At 31.8% G+C, this 26,939-nt stretch overlaps 1 pseudogene across 1 annotated transcript in view; it reads right to left on the reverse strand.

The window, feature by feature from the left end:
- The window catches only part of LOC143251755 (vacuolar protein sorting-associated protein 54-like), a 92,745-nt pseudogene that overhangs the window by 19,962 nt on the left and 45,844 nt on the right, over positions 1-26,939 (reverse strand). Inside the window, exons 10-17 of the transcript XR_013028649.1 lie at positions 25,887-26,029; positions 22,052-22,094; positions 21,052-21,194; positions 16,653-16,683; positions 16,400-16,486; positions 11,489-11,596; positions 7,009-7,064; positions 1,443-1,575 (exon numbers count right to left, since the gene is read on the reverse strand). The product of XR_013028649.1 is annotated as a vacuolar protein sorting-associated protein 54-like (transcript). The remainder of the gene's footprint in view (positions 1-1,442; positions 1,576-7,008; positions 7,065-11,488; positions 11,597-16,399; positions 16,487-16,652; positions 16,684-21,051; positions 21,195-22,051; positions 22,095-25,886; positions 26,030-26,939) is intronic.

Consider the following 26,939-nt stretch of genomic DNA (forward strand, 5'->3'; position numbering starts at 1 on the left):
TGTATGGTGTCAAGGGCAAGCAGACCATTACTAAAATATACATCAACCACTCTAGTAAGTAAACAGAGTGCCATACTGCAAGCACAAACAACATCCACTGCACAAACTCTCAAATCAACTGATGGAGACAGGAAGTACAACAACCTAATACAGACTTATAGGGCTGTGTCTAAGCCTCAACTTAAGTGTAAGGAGTCATCCTGTAACAAGTATTACAAGAAGGAAAATAACAATCTCACTCAATTGCAAGAGCAGGGAAGAAACATTGCATACCTGGTATTACTAGGGGGATGAAGTCTCCCAAGCTCAACTGTAGGAGTGATGAAACCCAACAAAACACATAAGAAGCCATAGAAGTGGAGTTTGTGCAAAATAGTTAGAAAAAACGGGGTTATACAAAAATAAAGCCATCCTGAAGTCCTCAAGGGGAGATGGGGGGGGAGCCAAACCACTGTAAGCAGCACGTCTCTTCTCAGTCCCAACAACAAAGTAGCCAGGTAAGTAAGTAAATGGCCAAAGAAGAGGCCTCACCAAAGTAGGTTCTGAGCAAATTGAGAAAGCGAGGCTTACCTCACATAGCACAGAGGAAGCCAGCTGCTCTAGTGGAGTGTGTTGTGCTCCTATTGGTGGAGGGTTGTTGCATGCTTTACACATGCTGACTTAGCAGTTCAAATTTATGGGATAGAAAACCTAGTGCATCATGCAAAAATATTTCTTTTCAATGCATTAGAGCGCAGTGGAAGATTAAGAACAGCCAATGTATGAAAAGAAGTACATATTGTTTGAAAAGTTGTATTTTAATTAAGGAAACTATTTAGTTATTGAATGGATATAAAGTTTCATCTCTGCATATTCCTGATGTACATTAGCAAAATGAATAATTAATCTGAGGTTCTTTTACATTGAGTGAAACTTTTCCTAAAAGATTTTAAAAAATGTGATTTAGAGCAATTTTTTGTTTCATTTTTATTTCATAATATATTTGTCTCAGACAACCTGTATGACAACTACATTTCATCTGAAGACAATTTAAACACACAGCTTTGAATAAGTAGCTTAACACACAGAAAAATAATATAATTAATAAGAGGAAGGAAAAATTATGCAACATTATATTAACTACAACATTTACTGAGTTTTAAGTAAGGTTTTAAACTAATAAGTATTGTATATATGGTTGCTGCAAGTAAAGCTTTAGCCTAAAGAGTGCTTGCTATACTCCAACCATATATATTTCACATTAAACATTATATTTCACACTTACAGAACATTTTAGTATTAAACCATCCTGGAAAAGTTTACAAAATTGTCACTTTTCTCATAGTTACAAATTCATATTCAATACTTCAGTGCTACATTTTAATAATCTTAAAGTTGTCATTATAAAAAAACAATAAACAAGTTATGAATAAACAGAAAAACAACAACAAATTCTTGTTTACCTCAGCTCGGGCAGTAATGAATTTTGCACACTGTTCATGTGCATTATCACATACAGAACAGAGCAAATCTTTCAGAGAGGCTGTAAGCTTATTGTATTCACTTTCTGATATTGTTACCTCCAGATCACTGCTTCTACAAACAGAAAATTTTTAAAAATGCATTTTCACAATGTTTATGAGATAAAATGTGAAACAAGGTAATAAAAATACTAAATTTTGTATTCTTGTTTAACATAACACAAACAAAACACAAAACAAAAATATTAATCATAATTACATGTAGCTTTTTAACCAATATAGTGTTTTCATGTACCATTCAATTGTACAAAAATTCCATTTTTCATTCAGAATGGTAACATTTTTAAACCTTTGTTAAAAACATAACACTGAATTAACCAAACAAATACAATTATCAGAGAATAGTAATATGGATAAGAAAGATCAAACACAGTTTCTGAAAATGATAATTTCTACATACAAGTGTCAATGATGAACTTTTGTGACCTATGTCTTATACAGTCTCACACAAACAAAGGTCACAAAAGTACTGTGCTATGATAGTTTTTCTGCTTTCAAGGAAAACAACTATTTGTTATCATGTTTCCAAATGACACATGAAGTAATGCCAACAATAAATGAAACTGGAAAACTATTAAGCAAGTTTCAATAGTTTAAAACTATTAGTGGCCTAGCAAAGCATGCAAGTTTTTTCACAAGCCACCACTTACTGTTGGAAACACAATTTCTTTTTACACACACAGGTGTCTACAAGGAAGACCAAAGTTGCACTAAGATAATACCTGCAATGTTTGGCTTTAAATGCAAGAAATAGCTGAAGTTAGCTTATCCTATTCACTTTGAGAAGGTCCAATAAATCTATCTTATCTATAACTCACAAATAATAAATAGAAAGACTAATGAATACACTGGGAACACTAAACATATTATTAGAAAGAAGAAAACATGATATTTTAAGTTGAATTTTACTTTTACTTAATGTGTGTATGTGTGATTTCTTCTCTTATTCTACATGAAACTTTGTAAAAAATATGCATGTTACACAAACACAGCTGTATATAACTAAAGTAATGCAAGTAAATATATTGGTGAGTCAGTATCAATTGTAGCTATAATAAGTAAGCTTATATTAATTAACAATGTCTGATAAAACCAAGCTGACTACACAGATCAAAACTCAGAATCAGCTCTATAATGAAAACAAATAATTTTACACTTATTTTACATTCTTATTAATAATCATTACAATGCTTTATTTCATCAGTTGAGTAGCTGCTGTTCATGATATTTTTAGTTGTAATCCCAAGAGGCTTATTCAGCTTAGGAAATATAGGTTAGTCTTTAATCCATATACTAAGCTAACACACAGAGTTATTCCTGTAATAAAAATATATAACAATAAAAAATAACAAAAATGGATATATACACTGCAGTAAAAATATTAAAAAACAAAGAAACTGTATTATTGTTTAATGTGTGCATTAGTTAACTATTCCCTTACTCCTCCTTGGTTCATCATTCCTGATAAGTGGTCATTTATTAATTTTAATTTGTTTCAGGAATCTTTCTATGTGAATTTTAATTTTTTTCTTCTATTTAATGCTCTAATGAATACTGTTATCACCTAATTTTCAAAGTCTTTGGATAAATCAAAGTACAGTAAACAGAAAAATCTGTTGAAATGGTCTTGCCCACTCCAGTGGCATCTGTAGATTTATACCATTAAGAACTGGGTTTTGATACTCATGGTTGTCAGAACACAGCACTTTGTGTAGCTTTGTGCTTAACAGCAAACAACATAAAATAGTGTTTACATATAATACCAGATACATATAAAAAATGTTTTATATGTTTCATTATCCATTACTGATGTAACTTCTAGCATTTAAAACTTTATAAAGTTTGTAATCGAGATAACAATAGATACAGGGGATCAAATTTATACAAGTATTTGAAGAAGTATGTGTAACTGCAAACTTTCTTATGATAGTTTTCACTTGAAAGGCAGAGCATACTGCTACAATTGAAGTATTAAATGTCACATAACTGTACAGTAAACTCTAGAACAGTTACATAGTTTCTATCATTTGCTCACATAGAACATACTGTAATATATTTATTGATAAAAAAATTTATGTATATCATAAAAATATCAATTTTATGAAGTACTGTCCTACACCTACAAAGCCTATAAAATATGTAAATAAGAGGGCCTGAAATTCATTATACACAATATGTAAATTTATAATAATATGAAATTGGAACCACAAGATTAAAATTTATCCATCACATATGAAAATAAAACTTACACAGGAACAGTCAGGTTTGTTGCCTCTGGATCAATTGTCAAATCTGAAGAGGCAGTAGTACTATTCCTGGCAGCTAATGTTATTGCATCTTGTAATATTCCATGCATTGCCTGCAAAGCAAAGCTCAGTGTTATTATCTTCTAGAAGTACATGATACAACATATGGAAAATGTTGCGACCAACATTTATAATTATCAACTATGAACTTATAAAAAAGACAATGTAATTTATAAACTGATTCATAACAGTGTAAAAATTAACTGAAGTGTCTCTATACATAAGGTTTCCATATATTGAAAATGTTATATAAAAATGTCAGATAATATATATATAATTTATGATGTATTTATTCTACTTTGAAACATTCTTTTTTTTTTTTTCAAATTACATGTGTATATAATTTCACTATGAGTCAAATATTAAACTTGAGGACATATGTACAGAAAAAAGCTGATATAAATCAAAGACAATATTTATATTACAAGTTGCTAATTTATTGTGAGAAAGCCTATAATTAAAGGCAGTGGCAAAACATCCAAAATGAATGCACCAAACACTTGAGATAAAAAAAAGAACATCACACGATGAAAAGAACAACTTAGAAGGAAGAATCTTATATGAATGTGAAAACCAGTTTATCATCCCAAGTCATAGTAAGATCTCATTGTAATGTAAATATTTTGGGTCTAGAACAAGATATCTGTTATCTTTTAACAGATAAGTCATGAAGGTGTGCCATTTATTTTTTGATGTTCACTTCCCAAAGTGGTGTTGTCTCAGTGATCCACCACCACAGGGTCTCTCACATAGCTTTAGAAAATTGATGAGACATTATTTTATATTTTTTCCAGAAACTACTATATTAAATAGAATGACCCATGAGAACTATCAAGGAAAAGGCATCTATAAAAAGATAATACCAAAGAGTGGGTGCTTCAAAAGGAATAGAAAAAAATATGAATATTCTGTTCAGCAATAAAAAAAAATTCTTATTCCCAAGAAAGAAAAACAAGATCTAAATGAATTCACACAAAAATATTTAACTTTGGCACAAGGCCCCACTGAATTATTCCTCTTTTTTTTAGATAAACCTGGAGAAAAGAGGAATAATGGTGAGATACAATTCCAAAGTAAAACAAAACAAATTGAGAATTAGAATGAAGTGAAACAAACCTAGTACATGCTACCCATTTCCAATTTGTTGCAAAGACAACAAACAGCCTAGAGAAAGATAATAACAGGTAGAATAGCCTGTACTCCCTTACATAGATGCTGGCTGGTGCCAGGAACCCAAGTCTTGGGGAGGAAAAAGGGTACCAGGGTTAAGAAGGTAGGAAAAGAAATAGAAGGACAGGTCTCTCGATGAAACCCAAATAACCCATGGAAACATAATAAAAGATCACAAAAGGATAGAAGGACTGGACTGGTCTCTGGTTAGTCTCCAGTACTGTTGGCAAATGTCCATCATTGTTGAATAAATGATGAGATGAGAAACCCAAAGGGAGACAGGGAGGTAAAATGACCAGAACAAGAAAGAAATATAGGTGTTTCATGGCTCCAATATTTGTGCACAGATTACACCTGAGATTCCAGATACATGATCGAAAAGATCACTGAAGAATATAAACAGAAAATCCCATCAAAACCAAATGTGTAAAGTGAGAGCAAAACAAAAACAACCTAATATGGAGGTAACAGGGAATCAGAGAAATGGGACAAATGAGAAAGTTAAAAAGGGTTGACCCACACAACAATAAATCTCACAATGGATAACAGCAGAGAAATCCAACAATGGGCCTCCTAAACCTACAGCCTGTGTTAGAGAAATAACACCCAAAGTAGGTAAGTGAATCTCAGAATTCACTGTAGAAATACTTAAAACAAACAAGAGATTGATGTAAATATTTGAGTGTAAGAAAAAATTTATGACTGGGAAATTAATTTCAATTAAAATATTTCATCAATATAAAGAAAAATAATAATAATGAAGAAATTCAACTTCAGAAACTAAACTATTAAAATAATGATTCACACGAAGAGCACCAAAAGAAAAAACTTCTGAGCACAAGTACTGCCAAACAAGATGTGACAGGTTGGTAGAACTGAATTGAGGAAGTCACATACATCATGAGAGTATATCACACTTTGGTGGAGAGTAGATGCATGACGATTTGCACGAGAAACATAATGGAATCAGCCAATTCCAACAGAGGAGAGTTAGAAGGTTTGGCACGTATAATTTTTGCATATAGAGGGCAACACTAAACTGCTTTGTTTGTTTTTGAATTTCGTGCAAAGGTAGACAAGGGTTATCTGCATTAGCTGTCACTAATTTGGCAATGCAAGACTAGAGGGAAAGCAGCTAGTCATCACCAACTTTTGGGCAACTCTTTTTACCAATGAATAGTGGGATTGGCTGTCACACTATCACACACCCATAGCTGAAAGGGCAAGCATGTTTGGCTTGACAGGGATTCAAACCTGTGACTCTTAGATTATGAGTTGAGCACTTTAACCACCTGGCCATGCTGGGCCCACTAAAAAAGAATGGCTATTTATGCAGGAGAAGGTAATGTTCTGCATTGGAATAGACAATTCTTTATAGAGAAAGCAATGTAATATAATATCATTTGATATATTAAAACTTTAGCTTTCTATTAGTTACATATTGTATAGTATAAAATGTCAGACAGAACTACAGGAAATTTGCAAGACAGAAGACCAAGAGAGCAGATGTCACAGTTCTCATATTAGGGAAAGATGGAAGTTGTTTTTTTAAATACTTGCTTATTTAATTAACAACTTAAAACTTATATAATAGTATAATTTGATTTATTAACTACATGTTTTGCCAAGTTTATTCATATACAATGATGAAAAAGTAGTTAAATTACATTTTGAACATTAAAAAGTCATGACATGTACACTTTGACACTAGCAAGAGGGTTAATGTTTAGCTTATACATTATAATAAAGAAACAAAGCAATTACTTTAACAAAATTTACTTACCCTAGTCAAGCATGTAGTTTAAAGGAAAATTTCACAAAATGAACAACCAACTTGACTGCCAACTACCCTTAGAAACAGAATGTTGTTTCTCAGGTATTATGGTAACAAGCATAACTGTAATTAACTAACAGTCTGAATCTTATAAGAAAATATGTATGATACCATTGTTTTCTTTATTATTTATACGTTAACTTTTTTAACTTGATTAGTGTACAGAAGTTTCACTTACCTTGCTGTGTTCTCTTTGTTTTCAAAATCTTCTTTAGCAACAACTTCTATTTTTGTCTGAAAAACAAATAATTTATCCACCTTTACTGAAAACTACATTTCAATTTGCTTTCATTTTATAAACAAATAAGAAAAATCCATTATAATGACAAAAGTTCAAGACATATTTTGCTTACACTGCACAAAATTCAAAACAAACCAAACTGCTACTAAACAGAAATATTTTAAATGAACTCATGTTCACCACTCAAATGCCTTTAAACCAAGTAGCTTTTGATATAGTTGTACAGAATAAAAATTACACAAAAAAAAGGAGATTTTAGAATGAGCACTATCTTTGGATTTTTAAAATGAATATTTTCTTGTTTGGTTAATCCAAAGCAATATTAAACAAAATGTGCATACAACCTTTCTTGGCACTGACCAAAATAAAACATTATGCACAATGTGCCAATGTATGCAATACCTAAAAATGAATAATTATATTTATTTTAAAACATAAAAATATATTTTGACTTTCAATTTTACCCAAACAAGGATTCCCAAAATTATTGACTCGCTCTTAATTTCAAATTGTTATGAAATGTACAAATTATTGAAAAAGTCAAAGAAAAACTATAAAACAGACTTGCTCGTTTTGCTCAATAATCAAATAATAAATTTCAGAACTCCAACACAATTGCTTTGTATTGTATTTATTCTACAATAGTGTTTAAAAACCTACACATAAACTGAGTTTTTGATTTAACTGTTCTCAAAATTTTGATTGACAATAACAAAACAAATTAAAAATAAGCATGCAGACCTCAAGCATTTGTTTTTGCTGTATTCTCTAAGGACCATAATTTTAAAACTGCTCTAGAAAGTCTATAATTGTGCTTTCTTTTAAACTTTTGAAGAACCAAAAATTACATCATTAAATCTCTATTGTTAAAAAACTGTGAAATTAAATTTTTCTTCACAGTTTTCTCTTGAACTGAATGTAACTGATTAATAAGCCTAATGGAGGTTTTCATAATAAAAATTATATTACATGTAGCTCCAGACAAATTAAATGACTTGAGGATTTCAGTTCACTTATTCTGTTTAAGGAATTTAAAAGGGCCAAGTATTAATACATATTACAAAAATCACATATATTTTTTTCTGAAATTTAACAAAAATGATAGACCAATTGCAATATATGCCAAAGTCTGATAATTTCAAAAAATATATATTTCTATTACAAGGTGGATGTAAAAATAGATTTTTACTGGTTTTGTACAGTATTAGCACTAAAAGTTTGTCTACTGAAAATTTTCTTTCCACTTCTTCTAATTCACTCCCATTCATAGAGTTCATTTGAGTGTCTTCATATCATATGATTCAATAAGGATGCATTATATTAACTTATTAGTGTCATATTTTTCATATTTTACATTAATTTTGCTAGAATATTAACTATATATACTACATGAAGGTCATCACATCTTATATGACAGTAAATGGCACACAAAGATTAGATGAGTGGTAATATAGATTGAACCCTATGAGCCTTGGTGCTACAAATACTAGCACCTATTTTATGGCTATTTTGATGTGTTGCAAACACAAAGCAACTAGAATAAATTTTGATGATATAATAAACATTCAAAGCAGTATTGAGATTGTTGAAATGCCTTCTATGACAGCCATACTGAAATCTAAGATTTTTTTTGAGTCAAAAAGAAATAAACCATTACTGAATTGCTTGAAAAATTAGATTATTTAAAATATTTTATCCTTATCAAAACATCTATTTGTGATGTGCTAGTTGTCCGTCGATACATCACAAGTTGTATCTCAAAACAGTTTTATTTTCCCAATATGAAAAAGCACTGTTGATATAAAGGAAAATTTGTGTATGCATACTCTAATAAGTTGCAATAAATAATTCTAGAAAAATCAAAGTGTGCTCATATTATTAATAAATGTAGAAATTTCGATTCATGTTCGACCAACATACAGTTACGACAGAAAGTGTTCGTACCCCTGCGTCCCGAGTGGTTTTTTGCTCATAACATAAAAAGTATCACACCTACATAAATTTTTATGTAACTTAAACGACAAATAAACTGTTTATAAACAAATAACCAAAAATACAAGGAGCAGAAAGTGTTCATACAGCTCATAATGTGTGACAAAACTGATATTCCCGTAAAAATTTGTTTTGTTTGGCAAATAAACTATATTATACCATTCCAGAACTAGACACTGGGTTCATAATTATTGGAATTTAGCCAGCAAAAAATGTACTTCCGGCAATTTAACGCCATCTCAGTCATTATCTGCTTGGTCATCATGGCAAACAGGAAACAACTGTCCAGTGATTTAAAAAAAAATGAATTATTGTAAAATACAAGTATCGTGTGTCTCTTTCTGGTATTGCTACACAACTTAATGTGCCAAAATCTACTGCTAACCTCCATTGTTCAGGACGCCCCACAAAAATTCTAGAGAGAACCAAGAGGAAAGTTCTCAGAGAAGTTAGTAGGAACCCTCATTTAACATGTAATGACCTACAGAAACTGGTAAGGGAAACTGGGGTTGAAATAAGCACCTCTACAGTTACAAACATGTTACGCTCTTCTGGGTTCAAAGCATGCCGTTTCGTAGAACTCAATATTTAAAGCCTGTTCATTTTGAAGCACGATTGAGGTATGCAAGAAAGCATGTAGATAAACCCTTTACTTATTGGAAGAGTATTCTTTGGTCAGACGAGACTAAAATCAAGCTTTTCAGCCACAATGATATTCGCTATATTTTCCGTTAGAAGGGAGAAGGAAATCTTCCAAAGAACACCGTCCCTACAGTTAAACACAGAGGTGGCTCGATCATGCAATGGGGTTCCTTCAGCTCTTCTGATGTAGGTAGCCTTCACAGCGTCAATGGAATCATGAAAAAAGAAGAGTACGTTGATATATTAGGCACTTATATCAAGAACGATGCTCAGAACTTGCGGCTTGGGCGTCGTTGGATCTTCCAGCACGACAATGACCCTAAGCACACATCGGAACATGTGCAATCTTGGTTGCAGAGGAACCATATAAGCGTTCTGGAGTAGCCACTGCAGTCACCCAATCTCAACCCAATTGAAAATGTTTGGCATGAGTGAAGACCAGGGTTCATCAGTGTCATCTGAAATACTTGCAAAAGTTGGAGGCCTTCTGTAAAGAAGAATGGAAGAAAATACCAGTCGAGTACTGTCAAACGATCATGAAAAGCTATGAGGAGAGATTGTGCTAAGTAATTCACCTGAAAGGCTACACAACTGACCATTAAATTAGATGCATGAACACTTTCTGCCCCTCCTATGTTTGGTTATTTGTTTATGAACAGTTTATTTGTCATTCAATTTATAAAAAAATTAATATAGATGTGTGTTAGTGTAATATTTATAATATATTTTACTTCTATTAGCCTACTCATGATACTTTTTAAGTTATGAGCAAAAAACCACTTGGGATGCAGGGGTACGAACATTTTCTGTCACAACTGTATTATACCAGTGGTGTATATAATGTGAATCATGTTGAATTGTTTATTCTACGAATAATTCTACAAAAGTGAGTTTTGTTTTTGTTTTTAATTTTGCACAAAGCTACTAGATGACTATCTGTGCTAGCTATCCCTAATTTAGCAGTGTAAGACTAGAAGGAAGGCAGCTAGTCATCACCACCTCTTGGGCTACTCTTTTACCAACAAGTAGTGGGATTGACCAACACATTATAATGCCCCCATGGCAGAAAGGAGGAGCATGTTCGGTGTGACGGGAATTCAAACCCGTGACCTTCAGATTACGAGTCGAGTGCCTTAACCACCTGGCTATGCTGAGCCACAAAAGTGAGAAAAACTTTTTATATTAACTAATTACTGTATGGGAACTCTTTTTTAACTAGTTATAAAGTGAAACTGCTCTTATTCTAAATGCTAACTTTTCACTGACTTATAGTTTAGATACATACTTAAGTTTTAGCTGTTTTACAATTTGAACAAAGTTCTGACTTCAAAATAAAGTTTTCCTTTAACACTTCTTATCCATAGCTTCTAAATGAAATTGTGACTATGTGTAAGTAAAGACTTTCAACAACAAGGGCACAGTTACTCATTACAACGTTTGTTAATATTCCTAATAAACCTTAATAATATTTAATACATCAATCATAATTTTACTTATATATAACAGAATACATCAGGGAAATATAGACATGTTTATGATTTACAGACAATGTTCAGTTTCCAAAAAACCTCAAGGCTTAACAACTGCAACTTCTTAAAACTCTCAGCCTACTTTCAGGAGAACACTGCCTTTGTTCATAAATTCATGAAATTAATTATGATAAATTATAAACATCTATGCTACTTCATGAACATTTACAATGTATGTTATATACGACATAACATGCAAAAGGCCAGTTAAAATGTGTAAAAGCCTAAAACTAAACATTAATATTAGCATTTACCTGCTTAACAACAGCTTTAATGGCAGTGCAGGATTCTTTCTTGTAAACTTCCACAAAATCACATCGTCGGATTCGAAGCATCCCAAACACAACTGCCACTAGCCTTTCCTAATAACAAAGAAGTATTATATGTTCACTACAAGAAATAGTCTATAAATACAGCAAAGTATTTGCACAGCATTACTAATTTGAGTCAAAAGACATGTAAAGTACAAAAATATATCACAAAAAATAGGTAAAAGTAACTAATCAAAAATCACTTGTAAAAATAAAAACTACTTAAAATATGAGACAAATTAATTTTAATTGCACCAAGCTAATCTAAAGGATCAAATTCTCACAGTTAAATTTTTAAATAAGAATAAATAATGTATTAACCCTTTCTCAACAGGTCAGGGGGTTAAGAAGCCATGTCATTACATTTGTTGACTTGCATTCAAAGTTTTATTGAACTACTATTTTATAAATTTACGTTAATAAGCTTGGAATAAAATTCTAATTATAATTAAAACTTCAATAATTATATATGAGTTAAATTCTTCATTTAAAAGCAAATATTAAAAGAACATATCTAAATATAGATTTTAGCGAGTTACATGGGATATTGAATGCAGCACTGTTTAAAATTAGAAGTTTGGTGTCAACACTAAGTCTATAGTTTTGTACAAATTAGAAAATCAAATTGCTGATATCAATAAGCTAGAATATAAAATAAAAACCTCATATCTTTTTATTCTGCTGAGATATGGCTTATGTACTGAATCAAACATGTTGGCCACATTCATCTCTTCCATTTTTGAAAATGGTCCTTTATATACACTTACTTCAATATATGACAAGTGAATAACCCATCAACAGCTTAGAATGTCTCACAGTAGTTTCCCCACCATTACAATCTCTGAAAAAACTTCCACGTCCTTTTAATCTAAGATCTCAATGAGGTAGGCTGTGTCTTTAGTCTGCTCAATGTTTCGTATTTTACAAAATTTAAATCTTTGTTAGGAAGCTTAATAAATTATAGTTTAATTTATGGTATCAGTGTAGTTATTTATGAATTTTTGATTATCAACTGTGTTTAAGACCTAAAAATAATTTTTGTTTGATATTCTCTTCATGTGAAATTTTTAAAGGCTTAGCAGCCTACCATCGAATACAAAAGGTCATAATAAGAAGAGATGACTGTTTGCTTTACTTCTTGATTTATTGTCCTATACTTTAAGAAAAATAGGTTTAATGCTGTATTTTTCAGCATATAAGATGCACCCATATTTTCAAGGCCATCTTCAGAGAAAAAAATATTTTTCACACTTATCATTTATTTATTTGTTCAACTTCAGCATAATCTTTTATTATTCTTTAGAATACTTCAAACGTGATGTTCATAATAAAATAAAATATGGTTGTTTCATACATTTACATCAAAACATTCATTATGAAAACTTTCAAAATCTTCTTTTGCATCATTGTAAACAAGTTCTGAAAGTTCACTCTCACTTGTCCTCAGACAATATAATCTTTGATGCCATTAAGGCAACTGCTCACATCACATTTGTTAAATACCTTTATTACAGTTTCCATACTGAGGAAGAAAAAACGTTTGGTACTTTTAAACATTAAGGAAACAAAAAACTACTTTCTCACTGCAAGAAGGCATAAAAGTTTTGACCTCTGGTGTACAGAACACAAGGGGGTTTTGAGACCACTTTTATTTGGAAAAAATGTGTCTTATACACCAAAAAATATGGTAATTCTAAATAGTAACTCTATATTCGTATATATATATAAATATAAAATAATTTAAATGTGACTGTATATTATAACATTCTAGTCAGTTTTATATTACTGAATAGGTGACCTGAGTGCATGTGCACCACGTCAATGTAATATTAGCCAGACACGACTGGAAGGTCAATATAATAAAAATGTCCTTTCCAACTTCCACCATGTCCAGAAAAATTCACAAGTGAGGAATGTTTTGGTGTGAAATAATTTAAATAGGTTTTTATTGAAAATGCCAGAAAGAAATAAGGTCTAACAACAAGTTTGATCCTCAGCAAATTTTAAATTTGGGTCATGTACAATCACTAAAAATAGTGTTCTCTACTTCAAAGTCCAAGAAATGCACAAAGGGAATTCTTCTTAAAATAAAATTTGGTTTATCTAGTCAGTGCTGACTATACCAACAGTGATAACAGAGTAAAAACTGTTAGAAGATAATTTCCTAAACCTGTTGCTTAATTAGAATTTACTTATTCTACCATAAGACCAAACAATTTAATAATTCTAAAATTATATAAAAGCATGAGTTTAACTCCAGGTACACAGACTCAGATCACTGGATCTAGTTCATACTGGGGAATTAAAAACTGATGTAATTTCAAAATTACTTTGTATATATCTTCACAAAATTCGGCAATCTTTCAGTAAATATTAAAATTATGTTTAATACAGAAAAATGAGATTTTCTAATAAAATATTTCTATGAAAGAATTAGCTAAGAATTTACTAAGAAAGGTGAATTTTATTATAGAAATAAAAATACTTATTTTAATTTTAAAGTGTTCACATTTCACTTGCAAAACCTCTGTTTTGTCTGTTGTTAAGCAAGAGTTATACAGTGATATCAAAACTATTAGTAGCATTATAAACCTTCAGAGTTACTGATGAGCCTTTAGGGAGCTTTTTTAATTTCAACACAAGTACCAAAACCCAAATTTTAACATCATAAACTTGTGAACTTATGGCTGAGCCAAAGAGGGAAACCACCTTTGGAACCTCCTAAATGAATATCAAAATTTTTTTTGGCAATGCTGTATAACTTATTTTCAGATTTCTCTACACAAACAGCATATTTGTTTACAGAGTCTTTAGAGATATCATTTACATATAATAACAAAAAAATGGCCATCATAAAGCTGACAAACAACCATCATATTCATAAGTTTCAGAAGCTACTATTTCTTTTAGTTATAAACATGTACTTAAGACAGGTAGGTGCAAGTAAGTGGCACCAAAAGAATGATTGAATGGAAGGGGCTTTTTCTGGTAGGTTTATTAATTGGATTAATATTTCTGCAAATAAAGAAAGCAGGAAGTTCTTACATTATATTCTAGCTTGTCAATATGTAAAGTTTAACTTGGTTTAGAAGTGTTGAGTCTGTGTGATAGAAATGATAAAATGCAAACTGAACAAATTAAAATGCAGATGTGTTACTTGAAATACAAAAGTGAGTACTCAGCAATTAATTTTAATATTTACTTTTGAATTAATAAATTAAGTCTTATATAACATTAATATTTGATGTATTAACTATGTTTTGAGTGCCACGTATTCCTATATACATCTATATATATAAAGCACAAAAAAGTGTCTGTCTGTTACTTATTTAGTTATTCCTAGGTTGCTGGGCCAATCTGAAACACACTTTATGAAATAATAATCTGGAACAACGGACATGTTACTGAAAGGTTCACAACCTCATACACCCTCCTTATTATCTTTGACATAAATTAATGTTAACTACATTTATATATATATATATTTATAGTGTTACATTTTAACACCAAACAACAACAAAAAAAAAACTTTACCAAATTGTCTGTACCCTAGTGGGACTGCAGTAAGTCTGTAGATTTATAGCACTAAAATCAGGTGGTTGACCCCCCTAGGTGGACACAGCAGATAGTTTGGCATGGCTTTGCTATAAGTAAGTTATAATTTTCCTATACAGGAGCAGAGCATGCTCACATGATATGCAACTCCCTCTATATTCCTCTACTGAATCTTCACTTCAAAGTTTGATAAAAGGTGTAAGCACTGGAGAAGTTATGAGAAGTGTGAGAATGGGTAAGTACCTAACAGAATACACTTTCAGTACAGGAAAAATTATAACTTCCAATACTGTACTTACATCACAAAATTTGCTAGAATCCCACACTAAGAAAGAGGAGAGCCAATGTGAGTGAGTAACAGAAGCATCTCAAAATGTGTCCAAAGGATACCCCAGACCATGAGAAAGAGAGATTTGGAGAACACAGTAGAGAAGCTGCATCACTTTTGAACCAGGAACATTCTTCACCTGTGTGTATAATTTGTAAAACACAAGGTCAATATCACAAGATGTATAGTTTCTGGGGCATAATGGACCATACTTGGTAAGCCAACTACATAAAAAACCTCCTCTATTGGGTACCAACATCCATATAAGGGTTGGATGAGGATCATACTATCTTTACCCTTAACCCAGTAATCATGGATTAAGACCTGCTCTAATTATTTGGTACTACAGCAAATCCAGGACAGGCCATCTGTCATTAAGATGGATTCAACTTGCATGAGGATTTATGTTGATTGGTTCACTCAAATCTAACACTTCAATGTTGAAAACCAACATCCAAATGAAGGCAGGATAATTGCTCCCAATCAAAAGGGGTAAACAGCATTTGTGATGAATTAACTCCAGTTGGTATGGAATGTGTAACAGGAGACCATGTCAACCAGTTAGGTGATAGATCAACTCCAGTTGGTATGGAATGTGTAACAGGAGACCATGTCAACCAGTTAGGTGATAGATCAACTCCAGTGATTGTGAAAATTGTTGAACATGGAAAAAAGAAAAAAGTCATGTCCACCAGAAAAAGGGCAAGTCAACTTCTATGTCAGCCAGATCTCACATACATCAGTAGAACACTGCTCTTCTCTCAACTGAATGGTTATAGCAAACTTTTCTGTGTAACCCATTCAGGAGATTGCCTCCATGGTCAACCACCCCAGCAGCTTGGAAATGAAAAGTGGTAAAGACTCCCATACTCCACTTGAAGAAGAGGGGTGAGAATTTCTTGGAGAGCCCAGAGGAGCATCATCACCAGAAACAGAGCAATGGGTAACATTATTTTGAAAACCAGACATACCGAATTATTCACTCTAGGCATGACAACGATTGGCAGGGGGCACCTATCCTCTTCTACTTTACCCATGCAGTCCATGGATAGTACAGTCTGGAACAGACTGTAAAGCAATTATTGTAAAATAGATAACCTTCCAGTGACCCTGTGGAACACTCCATCTCTACAGCAAGTGTGTAGAGACATGAATGATAGAATGTGAGTTTACATGGCTTGCAATGCAGATCTGAAGAGCAATACCTAGTTAGTCACCACTCACCACTGTGGTAAAAGGGAAGAAAGAAAGGCCCCTGAAAAAGAGAAAAATAAACAGTACTTACCAGTTAGAGTCATATCAATGTCTGTAGTATGGTCACAGGTGAAAGAAGAAATCACAAGTGAAATTTACTGAACATGATGGAAGATGAACATACTGGGTGTGGCCACATGCCAGTGTGGAAAATCTCTTCCAATTGAAGAGAATGGAATTGGAAAAATTCAGTGAATTTTTGTTAGAAATTCACTCTAACAAAGTGAAATATTGTTAGAGAGTAATATCTAACAACAAAGACAAGAAGCGAGGTAAAATGTGAGAAGACAGAGCAGATGGGAGGAAATATGGAATAAGGTATGAGATGAATAAGATAGGATAGACACGTAGAGATAAAACTGATTTTAAATATTTTAAGTTAACATTTCCTTACACAAAAAATGCATTTCTGGTAGGTATTGACTGCCCTCTAAGTACTGATAGAAATGTTTGCTAACAGCATAACTTTTATACCCCATCAGTTGCATGCCATTTCAGCTAGTCCTCTCAACTATTCTTTAGCAATCCTCATTTTCAAGAATTGGCAGGTAAAAAAATTAGAAACATGGCATATCAGTGGGGTGAAGAGTGTGAAGTGGGTGATAAGTTGAGGGTAAGTACCTGTTGGAAATAATTTTCAGTTTAACTTCCTAAATGGTCTTACTTCCACCCACTCAAAGCTGAAATATCACATTGTAAAAATAGAGGGTCTGGCGAAGGTGCATCAATATCCAATCAAGCAGAAAGTGACCACACTGACATAAGAGAAATGCAAGAATACGAAAATTAGGTGTACCTCTGGGTATAGCAGTACCTTTGGAAGAAATATGCTCTTCATCCAGTAATTAATACAGAGACAAAAAAAAGAGGGCATAACTGAGTTGGCAAGCACCAATACATTTAGAAAAAGAGATATACAGCACTGAATTGTTTGAAAAGTGCTGTATAATCACAAACTGAAATAGCATGGTGTTAAAAAATAAGAAACGTTTAGGGGAGAAACAGCAATGAGCCCATATAATTATGTACCAAGGGTAACACCTTAGGTAACACATATCACCAAGTGGGATCTTAAAATATGATATGTATCAACTAAAAAGGTAGGGAAAAAGTAATACATCAACTTATTCCAGTCAAAAGCAAACAGAAGTACATTGAACTGTCACATAAGGAAGACAATACGTGTCTTCAATACGGTGAAAGTGAGCAGCTGAAGACACAGTTAGATGACAACTTGGTTGCAAATAAACACTGTACACATATTGACCTTCCATGGATGAAGGTATGAAGGTAAACTATTGTCTCTTGTACAGGAAAGGAAAAATGCTACATGAGGGGTGAGTTCCTGAGTTAAGGCAAGGAACTGAGCAAAAGCTATGCAAGATGGTGGTGTTTGGTGACATTGCAATGAACTATGTACAATCATGGTTGTTGCAGGAGAAACTGGTACAGAGGTGTAACACTTCAGTAAAGGTCAGAGAAAAGGAAATATGTCTAAGCAGGCCAATACAAAGCAACCAGCTGGACACAACAGTCTGAATAAGGTAAAGATTCTGGAGTCCTAGACAGGCATATGGGTAAAGATACCTCCAATCCTGAATGAATGCATCTACTTTCAGAAGAGAAAGGTGTGGAATCAGAGTCCAAAAGAAGGAATTTTGGCATTCCAGCAAGTCACAAACACATTTATATGTGGTGTTCCCAGTTGAGCACACATTCACCAAAATACCTATAGGAGTAGGGACCACTGCCTGGTGAAAACTTTGGAAAATCAAGATAAGTAATCAGCTACCAAATTCATAATACCAGGAACAAGACATGCTAAGACTGTCATGTAGTGGCCATAGTTATATTGAAGAAGACTTGAAGAGTCCAAAAACATACAGCTATGGATTTGCTTGGTGATATAGCCAAAGACAATGGAATAGTTGGAATGAACCATAAATCCCTCCCTCATCTCAGGAGTGGAACGAAATTATACAGAGCCTGACAAACAGCTAAATGTTTCAGGATTTTGAAAACAGAGAGTAATATCCTTGACAGACTATCAACTGGAAATCTTTTGGGATTCAAGGAAAGCTCCCAACCCACCAAGAAAATATCTGTAAACAAATGAGACTGCAGAGATGGTGGATGACTGGAAGTCCACACCATAACCAATTCCCTGAGGAGCAACCAAGAAAGGTTGACCCTGATCACAGGAAACAGGGTAATGGAATGGTTCAAGGGCATGTGGGAGAAATTTCATTGATCAGAAAGCATTCATTAAAGCAAACACATGTGAACTGGATCCAAGGAAATGATAGCCTCCAAGGAAGCCCATATCCTCAAAAAAGAAGGTGGTAGGGCTATTGAGACTGTTCACTCCATATCCCTGAGTCAATGTAATGTCAGGCCTAGCTTTCATATAGAAGCTAATCAGTAATAACTGCTCATAAGTTTGGAATCTAACATTAGGCCTATGGAGGATAAAACAATGTCAATGTGAAATTAAGCTGCCAATAATCTTACTTCACAAACAATTACTTGTTAAAATATTTTACATGGGTTTGAAAATTTGGAATAAAATCAAACAGGTCATTGCTATTATCTCAAATCTATATTATGAAACTACTTCTTATTTATGTTTTACCAATTAGTATAGCATAAAATCATAGCTAATAATCCATTTTAATAGCATAAAAGTTTGAAGTTTTTTTATTTTACAAGGCAACATTAAAAGCAATCCTGAATTTTCCCTTGGGTGACACGAGACATTTTCTCTAAGTATTTTGTCTTCTCTCTTTTATCCACCAACCCTTCAAAAAGTAAAAAACTAACTGTAAATTACTCACTATAAAATTGACATTCCTCAGATGAACCATAACTTTTATAGCCTTCAATTTTGCTTGATTATAAAGCTATCAAATAGAAAGTCAGGTCCTCCTGCCACATAGTCTCTTTCAGAATTTGTTAATAGTTCTCCTGTATGCTTAATTATATGTTACTTATAACCAATATAAAGTGAAGGTTTTCATCTATAAAATGATGTATTATATAACATAGTTTTCTAGAAAACAAAATCATCATTTTCACTTGGAGTACAACCTACATTTTCATGAGAAAGTTAATGACTACTGTGCATGAATTTGTTTGGTTTGTTTTGAATTTCGTGCAAAGCTACTCAAGAGCTGTCTAGGCTAGCCATCCCTAATTTTGCAGTGAAAGACTAGAGGGAAGGCAGGCAGTCATCACTCCCCACTGCCAACTCTTGGGCCACTCTTTTACCAACAAATAGTAGGATTGACTGTCACATTATAACATCCCAACAGCTGAAAGGGCATGCATGTTTGGTGGGACTGGGATTCAAACCCGCGACCATCAGATTACATGTCAAGTACCTTAACCACCCGGCCACGCTGGGCCTGAGTGAATTTGTAAATGCTCTTATCACTCAGTTAAAAAGCCAGAAAGATTTTGATAGTTATGGGAAATGGTCCACTTTTTGCATGTCATTAGTTTGTGTTCTTTGGTGTATTATTTAATTAACTATAAATTAATTAGTGTATTACTACCATTAGTATAAAAAAAGTAAGGTTAAGTGTCCTTGACAATCAAGAGCAAGGAAAGAGAAAATTGGGTTAATACTTTATTTCTTGCTTTTCATGTTTATTCCTTATTTATTATTAAACAAGTAATTAAAATGTAAAAATAGGGTTCTTTTTTTAAGTTAATATTATCTTAGGTAACACAAATAATAAGATAATAAATATGTTTCACGAGGCATGTTTTCAAGCAGCTTAGAGTAGGTTGTGGGTAATTTCACTCAACAGCGTAAGATAAGCTGAACATGCCCTAAGTGGTTTACAACTTTTAATGGTGTGTACAGTCAAATAGTTAGACACAGTTCAATGGGCAATTAAACAATCAAATTTAATTAGAAATAGATGTATACTGTTAAGACTTTTAAAGCTACTTAGACTAAATTAAGGCAGTTTGAGGTTACAATTTGAAGTTATTCTAGAAAGAGAAAAAGGTTAATTTAGAATTATTTCAAACTTTTTGTTGTTGTGATACAGTTGCTCAAATTCAAAATTACTTTGTACATGGACTACTCTAAACAAATACTCGATATATATACAAACAAATCTCTGCTTTAATTTATTAAAAATACTTCACTAACAAATACAACTTTTGTATGAGTTATAATGATAACTGAAAAACTGCCAATATGTTTGAAGATATACACACTATATTAAAAGTTAGAAGTATTAAATGTATAAAGACTTCAAATGAGTTCAAAGAGGTCACGTGGTTGGTCAAATTGACCAAGCTCACATGAAGAGAGTTAATATACATACTCCTTCATCACTACTGTTTTTATTATTACCTAAAACAGTGAATACCAGCCAGTTCTTCTGTTAACACTTTCTGGGTTGTATAGATAAGGTCAATTGCACCAACAAAATCAGAAGTTGAGAGAAGTAGTTGTATAGTTGGTTGAGTTTGGTGGACTGCGGCCATCACTTTGGCCTGTAAATAAAAAATATACATCAAAACACATAACTAAATATACTTATTACATATAATTTATAATACTGCCACAAACTTGCACAAACATTTGGAATAATCATCAAATATACATTGTAGTCCTTTTCATAGTTCAAGCAGAAACGGAAATTGGTTGATGACTTCCTGCACTGTGATAAACATTAACAATATAAGTTTATGTGTAAATACTGGAATACTTTAAGTTAGATTGGGATAGATTAAGTAACACTGAGTGGATTAAGTTATGCTAATTGATACCAGCATACCATAATGTGATCTCTGCAAAAGATAGAAATTTGTGACCTAATAATCAGAAAAACAAGTGTAGTAATAAGTAACAATTACATACAAAAGAAAAGACATGATGTGAAGAAGAATTAAAATAAAACACTTTATTACTACAGATTTAGTTTGTCTTGAATTTCGTGCAAAGCTACTCGAGGGCTGTCTGCACTAACTGTCCTTAAATTAGCAGTGTAAGACTAGTGGGAAGCCAGCTAGTCATCACCACCCACTGCCAACTTTTGGGCTACTCTTTTACCAATGAATAGTGGGACTGACCATCACTTATAATGCCCCCATGGCTGAAAGGATGAGCATGTTTAGTGTAACAGGGATTCTAACCTGTGACCCTCAGATTACGAGTTGAGTGCTTTAACCACCTGGCCAAGCCAGCCTTATTACAACAAGACAGAAAAAAATGGTAGGACTGCTGTGGAATACCATAATGAAAATTTTGAAATAAACCAACAGGGTTAAACTGCATTTCAATAAATAATCTAAGTAAAAGATAATGTATTTAACAAACAAAAAGGATGATAAAATTAAACTTTACTTACAATAGGGTTAAACAATACACAATCACCAGGCACTAGTGGAAGACTAAAAAGAGAGACAGGAGTTTAGAGCAATTTTTGGCTCCCTCACATCAAAAGCAAATTGTTTACCTAAGACATCAAAATGTACCAGATGAGATAACTCCATCCTGAGGCTCTTCTATCAGTATACCTTCTAGTAAAACAATGGCTTATAATAAAAGTACATTTCCAGGTTTGGTAAATTGCACATAGATTTTTTCATTACACATTATGATATTGTTTAAAGACAATAACTTCAGTAGTTCTGTCTTTAGATGTGATGTTCTATTTTATCATCCAGATTCTATACTGGATATAGAAATACACATGAAAAAGCAACCTTCAGCTTTTTCTCATAGGAACTTTGCATGGATTGAACTTTGCATTAGTTTTTCCTAAAGATGTCTGGATAAACAATAGTGGTTTTCTACACAGAAATTACATACACAACATGATTATTAGGTACTCTAGATCTTCTTTTCATACTGCAGTTATGCAGAGTTGAAAAACAAAGTTGACAGACAGGCAGATAGACTGACTGATATATATTAAAAGAAACTAAAAACATAGGTTCTGTACTTTGACTCTGAACAACTACTGTGTTCTCAGAATACTTATGTGTTATTATATGATAATTTTATATATCATTCAAGTAACTTACATTAAATAATTTAAATTTTAAAAGTTCATGCACATATCTTGTTAAATAGTACATGTAGCCTTAAACATTGCTTTTGAAGGTGAATAACTTGAAGAGCTCCTTTAAACATAAGTACAAGGTATTTTATAAACACATTTAAAATAAGACATCACATCTACCATGTTTACAGAATATTACAAAAGAATTTTGCAACAGGCATACAAAGAATTAACAGTATTATTTTGGGTTCTTAAGGTAGTGCAAAAGGTTTATTTTTTTTCACAAAATGTCCATTTTATGGCAAGTAAAAGCAGCCGTATTACCTCTTTCAGTACAGGCTCAGTTCCAGAGACTGACTTTGTAATAATGTTTTGCTTGTTGTTGTTTTCAATCTATTACTTTTAAATCAGTAAGCATATGTTCACAAAAGTTGGTAAAGTATCATTAAATACTACTAGGCTTTCATATCCAAAATATTAAATTTTTTAAACACATCTTAAGGTTTGTTAAGCAATGTTTTTTTCTTGTCTATTTTTATTTTATGTTACCTCTCCAATGCGCAAAATAATTTTCAAGATTAAAAATACTTTTATGCATCAGAAAATTGTCAAATATCACATGCAAAATCCTTTTAATGTCCAGATAGTTTTGTCAAACGATTCTTAAAAAAAAACCATATTTTATGTTATTTTCACTAAAAATCTCTGTATGAGTTCAGTCCATTTTACCAATCTTGTAACCACTATATAAAATTAAGAAATCACTATAAAATATGCATTTTTCATTCCAGAATGACTAGAGATTATAAAACAAAAACATACATGTTTAGACTAAATGGCTTAAATTTCACAATGTTATATATTTATATAAAAACTTAATATTTTCATTATATTGAGCTTTCAGCTATGCCTGACAACAATACAGAAGTTATAATGATGAGATGCACATGCACTGACGTTACCATATCCAGTAATATAAAACCAACCTTTAGTTTTAACAAAGTGATCTATCTTGGCTGTATTTCAGTGGACTAGTATTTCTTAAATACAGTCTCATTTCAATTATTATAAATTATATATTTATATAGCTTATAAGTATTTACAAACGAGTTCTTAAACATATTTTTTCTGAAAATATACAACAGTAAAAAAAGAAGTAAAGTAATCAATTATCTCCTCAATTTACAACCTTTGAACCCAGTTGCTAAGCTTTTTAAATTTTCACATGTGGACAATATAAAACAAAATTCTTTTTAGGTTTTTTTATATACATATGAATAACCAAAAAACCATAAATTACTTCATTAATACCATAGCATTCCATTATAATTTATCAAGTTTAATAACTAAGTTGTATTTATACCTAAAAATATATGAAATCATGAACAGACTAAAGGTTCAATCTACCAGTTCAAAGGTTTGTCTTGAAAGAAAAAGAGGATGCTGTTATATTTGAAAATGACTAAGAAAATCACTGAGGAAACATTGAGCTTCTGATTGCTAATTCATATGTTATACATAGAAGCAATTATATATAAGGGCTCATTTCAAAGAATGGGAAGGGGTAAGTGTGTGGGGGGGCACTGTGTCTGATTCACTAAATATAGTGTTATATCACAAAATGGAAAAGATAAAAGGTTTTTGTTTTATATTCTAGCTTAACAATATTGGTAATTTGAATTAATAATTCATACAAAACTAAAGACTTTGTAGTTTGATATCACAAACATCTAATACGAATCAATGCTGCATTCAACATACCACATGAAACAATTAAATAATGTACAATATGAAAACTAAAATTATAATCTACAGTTTGATACCAAACTCTAGGAGATAAATTATAAAATAGCAGTTAAATAAAAATTTTGAATGCAAGTAAACAACCATGATGACATGGCATTTGACCTGTGAACCGTCTCGAGATGGTTATAGTGATAACTCGGGGTTCAATAATGTAAAACGTCTCTACATAAGCACAAAATACATCTTTCTAAGTAACTTCCAATGTTATTACATCCACTGTTAGTATGATAACACAGCTACCCAACGGACAAACAGATAGATTGAATTTTTGTACGAAAATGCTCATCAGATTATTTTCTATACCTTTCATTTAAGATTAATAGATTTGTACACTGGCATTTTAGGTTCTTTATCAAAACTTCTGCCAAAAACACACTCACTAAAGTTAAGTAAAACACAATCACAGATATAACTTCAAATCACGAACTACATGTTGTGACCCTCTATGATTTTATATCTTATGACACATTCAACAAAATGTGAAGCTAGCAAAAGAAATTTAAACAAGCCTATTAAAAAATGTGTAGAAGTATTTAAAATATATATAAACTACATTGTTTCAATCTTTTTCAAATGAGCCAAATAGAAAGCAAGTATAAAAATAAAAATTTATATCCATGATTATAGTCAATCTATTAATAGAAAGTGAAAAAGAAGTTATTTTTAGTAATTTAATTTTTGAAAAAATATATTGATGGAACTTTTAACACCATAAAAAACTGAAAAGCAAATGAGTTTATTTTAGTAAGGAATAATAGTAGTTATTCTAATTATATAACACTCTCTTAGTGGATAAAAGTAGTGAAGAATACTTATTATAAGATTATATACAAAATAAACATACATGTGATAACAAGCACTTTTTTCAGCAGAAATGCATCAAATAAACTGAATAAAGTAATGAATGTTAATTATTAAAGTGCCAAGACAACTAAATATGAAGAGATATTAAAAATCATGGCAATATGAAATATACTTTAAATTGGTCTTATAAATTCAATACAAATACATCAGAATAGAGACTCAACATTAAGAATGTTACAATATTCCAAATTTGAAATGTTTACAAAGTAATACTACTTCTAGATTTTATAAGATTCTCAGATAATTTCTGAGAGATAATATATTCAGTTATATTTTACTAAGTTAAAACTATTTACTGTCCTTTGTTGCCAGAATTACACAAAAAAGTTGACAATGCAATAATCACAAAAATATTTTCTTAACTTTTAACACCACTTTATAGTTCGCTTAAAGAATGCTGTGCCACCTGAAACATTTAATAATTCTTATTACAAGTGTAAAGAACAAAACATTTTTACCTACAAGCCTCATTACACGCAAAACTAAGATAGGTGTTCAAAGTACTTACCTTAGGTCCTCAACTGCTTTTATTGTATGTGTCAACTGGTCCATTAAAGCATCATGAGAAGTCATTGCATGGAAAAAAGCTTTGGACTTTAATGAAATCTGCCTTGCAATTTGTACTTCTACTATATCCAAGTAGTGTCCAAGCTGAACAAAAATATACAAAAATTAGTTGCAAATTCTAACCACATAGCATTTTATTAGGTCAAATATCTGGAAGTGTTTAAATAAAGCTTCTGTAGTTAATTTTAAATTTGTAGTGATTCAATCTACACTTCTCATTACAAAAAGTTATTCCTATACACATTTTATTTCTTTTACTACATTATCTCCCAGTAGCTAAGATATGAGTAGGAATGTATTTCAGAGGAGAGTATCTCCTTGAAATTCATTTTAATTCTACAAACACAATATCACAAACAAGCAGGTTTTCATCTGAAATACAAAAGGCCAAAATAACCATTTTGGGATGGAGGAATTTATCTTGTATTGTTCAGATTGAAAAGGAAAATGAATTAGATTAGGCCAATCTTGTCCTGATTAGAAAGCAAGTTAAATCATAACGGTTGCTGGTTAGTGTTTATGTTATTTTTCTGTGTTCTTAAGTGCATTATGTAAATAACTAAAAATTATTTAGTACCATCATTATAACAAAAAGTAGGCCTGAAGTTCATCAGCAACCAAAAGGAAAGGAAGAGAGGTCAAAGGTAGGTATTATATTTTGTTTCTGACGTATATTCCTTATTTAAAGTTAAAAATAACTAACAAATTAGAAAAGACTACGTAAAATAATGAAAAATAAAATAAAAAATCGTTCATGAAGTATTTTCGTGAGCAATTTGTACATTACACTATTCCTCATGGTAATCTGAGCTACCCATCTGCCAAGCGAGTTAAAACTTGTGTGGTGGGATTATTAGTTAGACATGGTTCAAAGGGCAATAAAACAATAAAATAAAGTATAAAGATGTGCAAGTTTTCTGTGACAATCAGCAAACAAGTTATAAAAAAAAAGGGGGGGAGAACAATTTGGAATTATTAACTATCTTTCTATGGT

Source organism: Tachypleus tridentatus, chromosome 6 (genome assembly GCF_004210375.1).
Source record: "Tachypleus tridentatus isolate NWPU-2018 chromosome 6, ASM421037v1, whole genome shotgun sequence".
Lineage (NCBI taxonomy): Eukaryota > Metazoa > Arthropoda > Merostomata > Xiphosura > Limulidae > Tachypleus > Tachypleus tridentatus.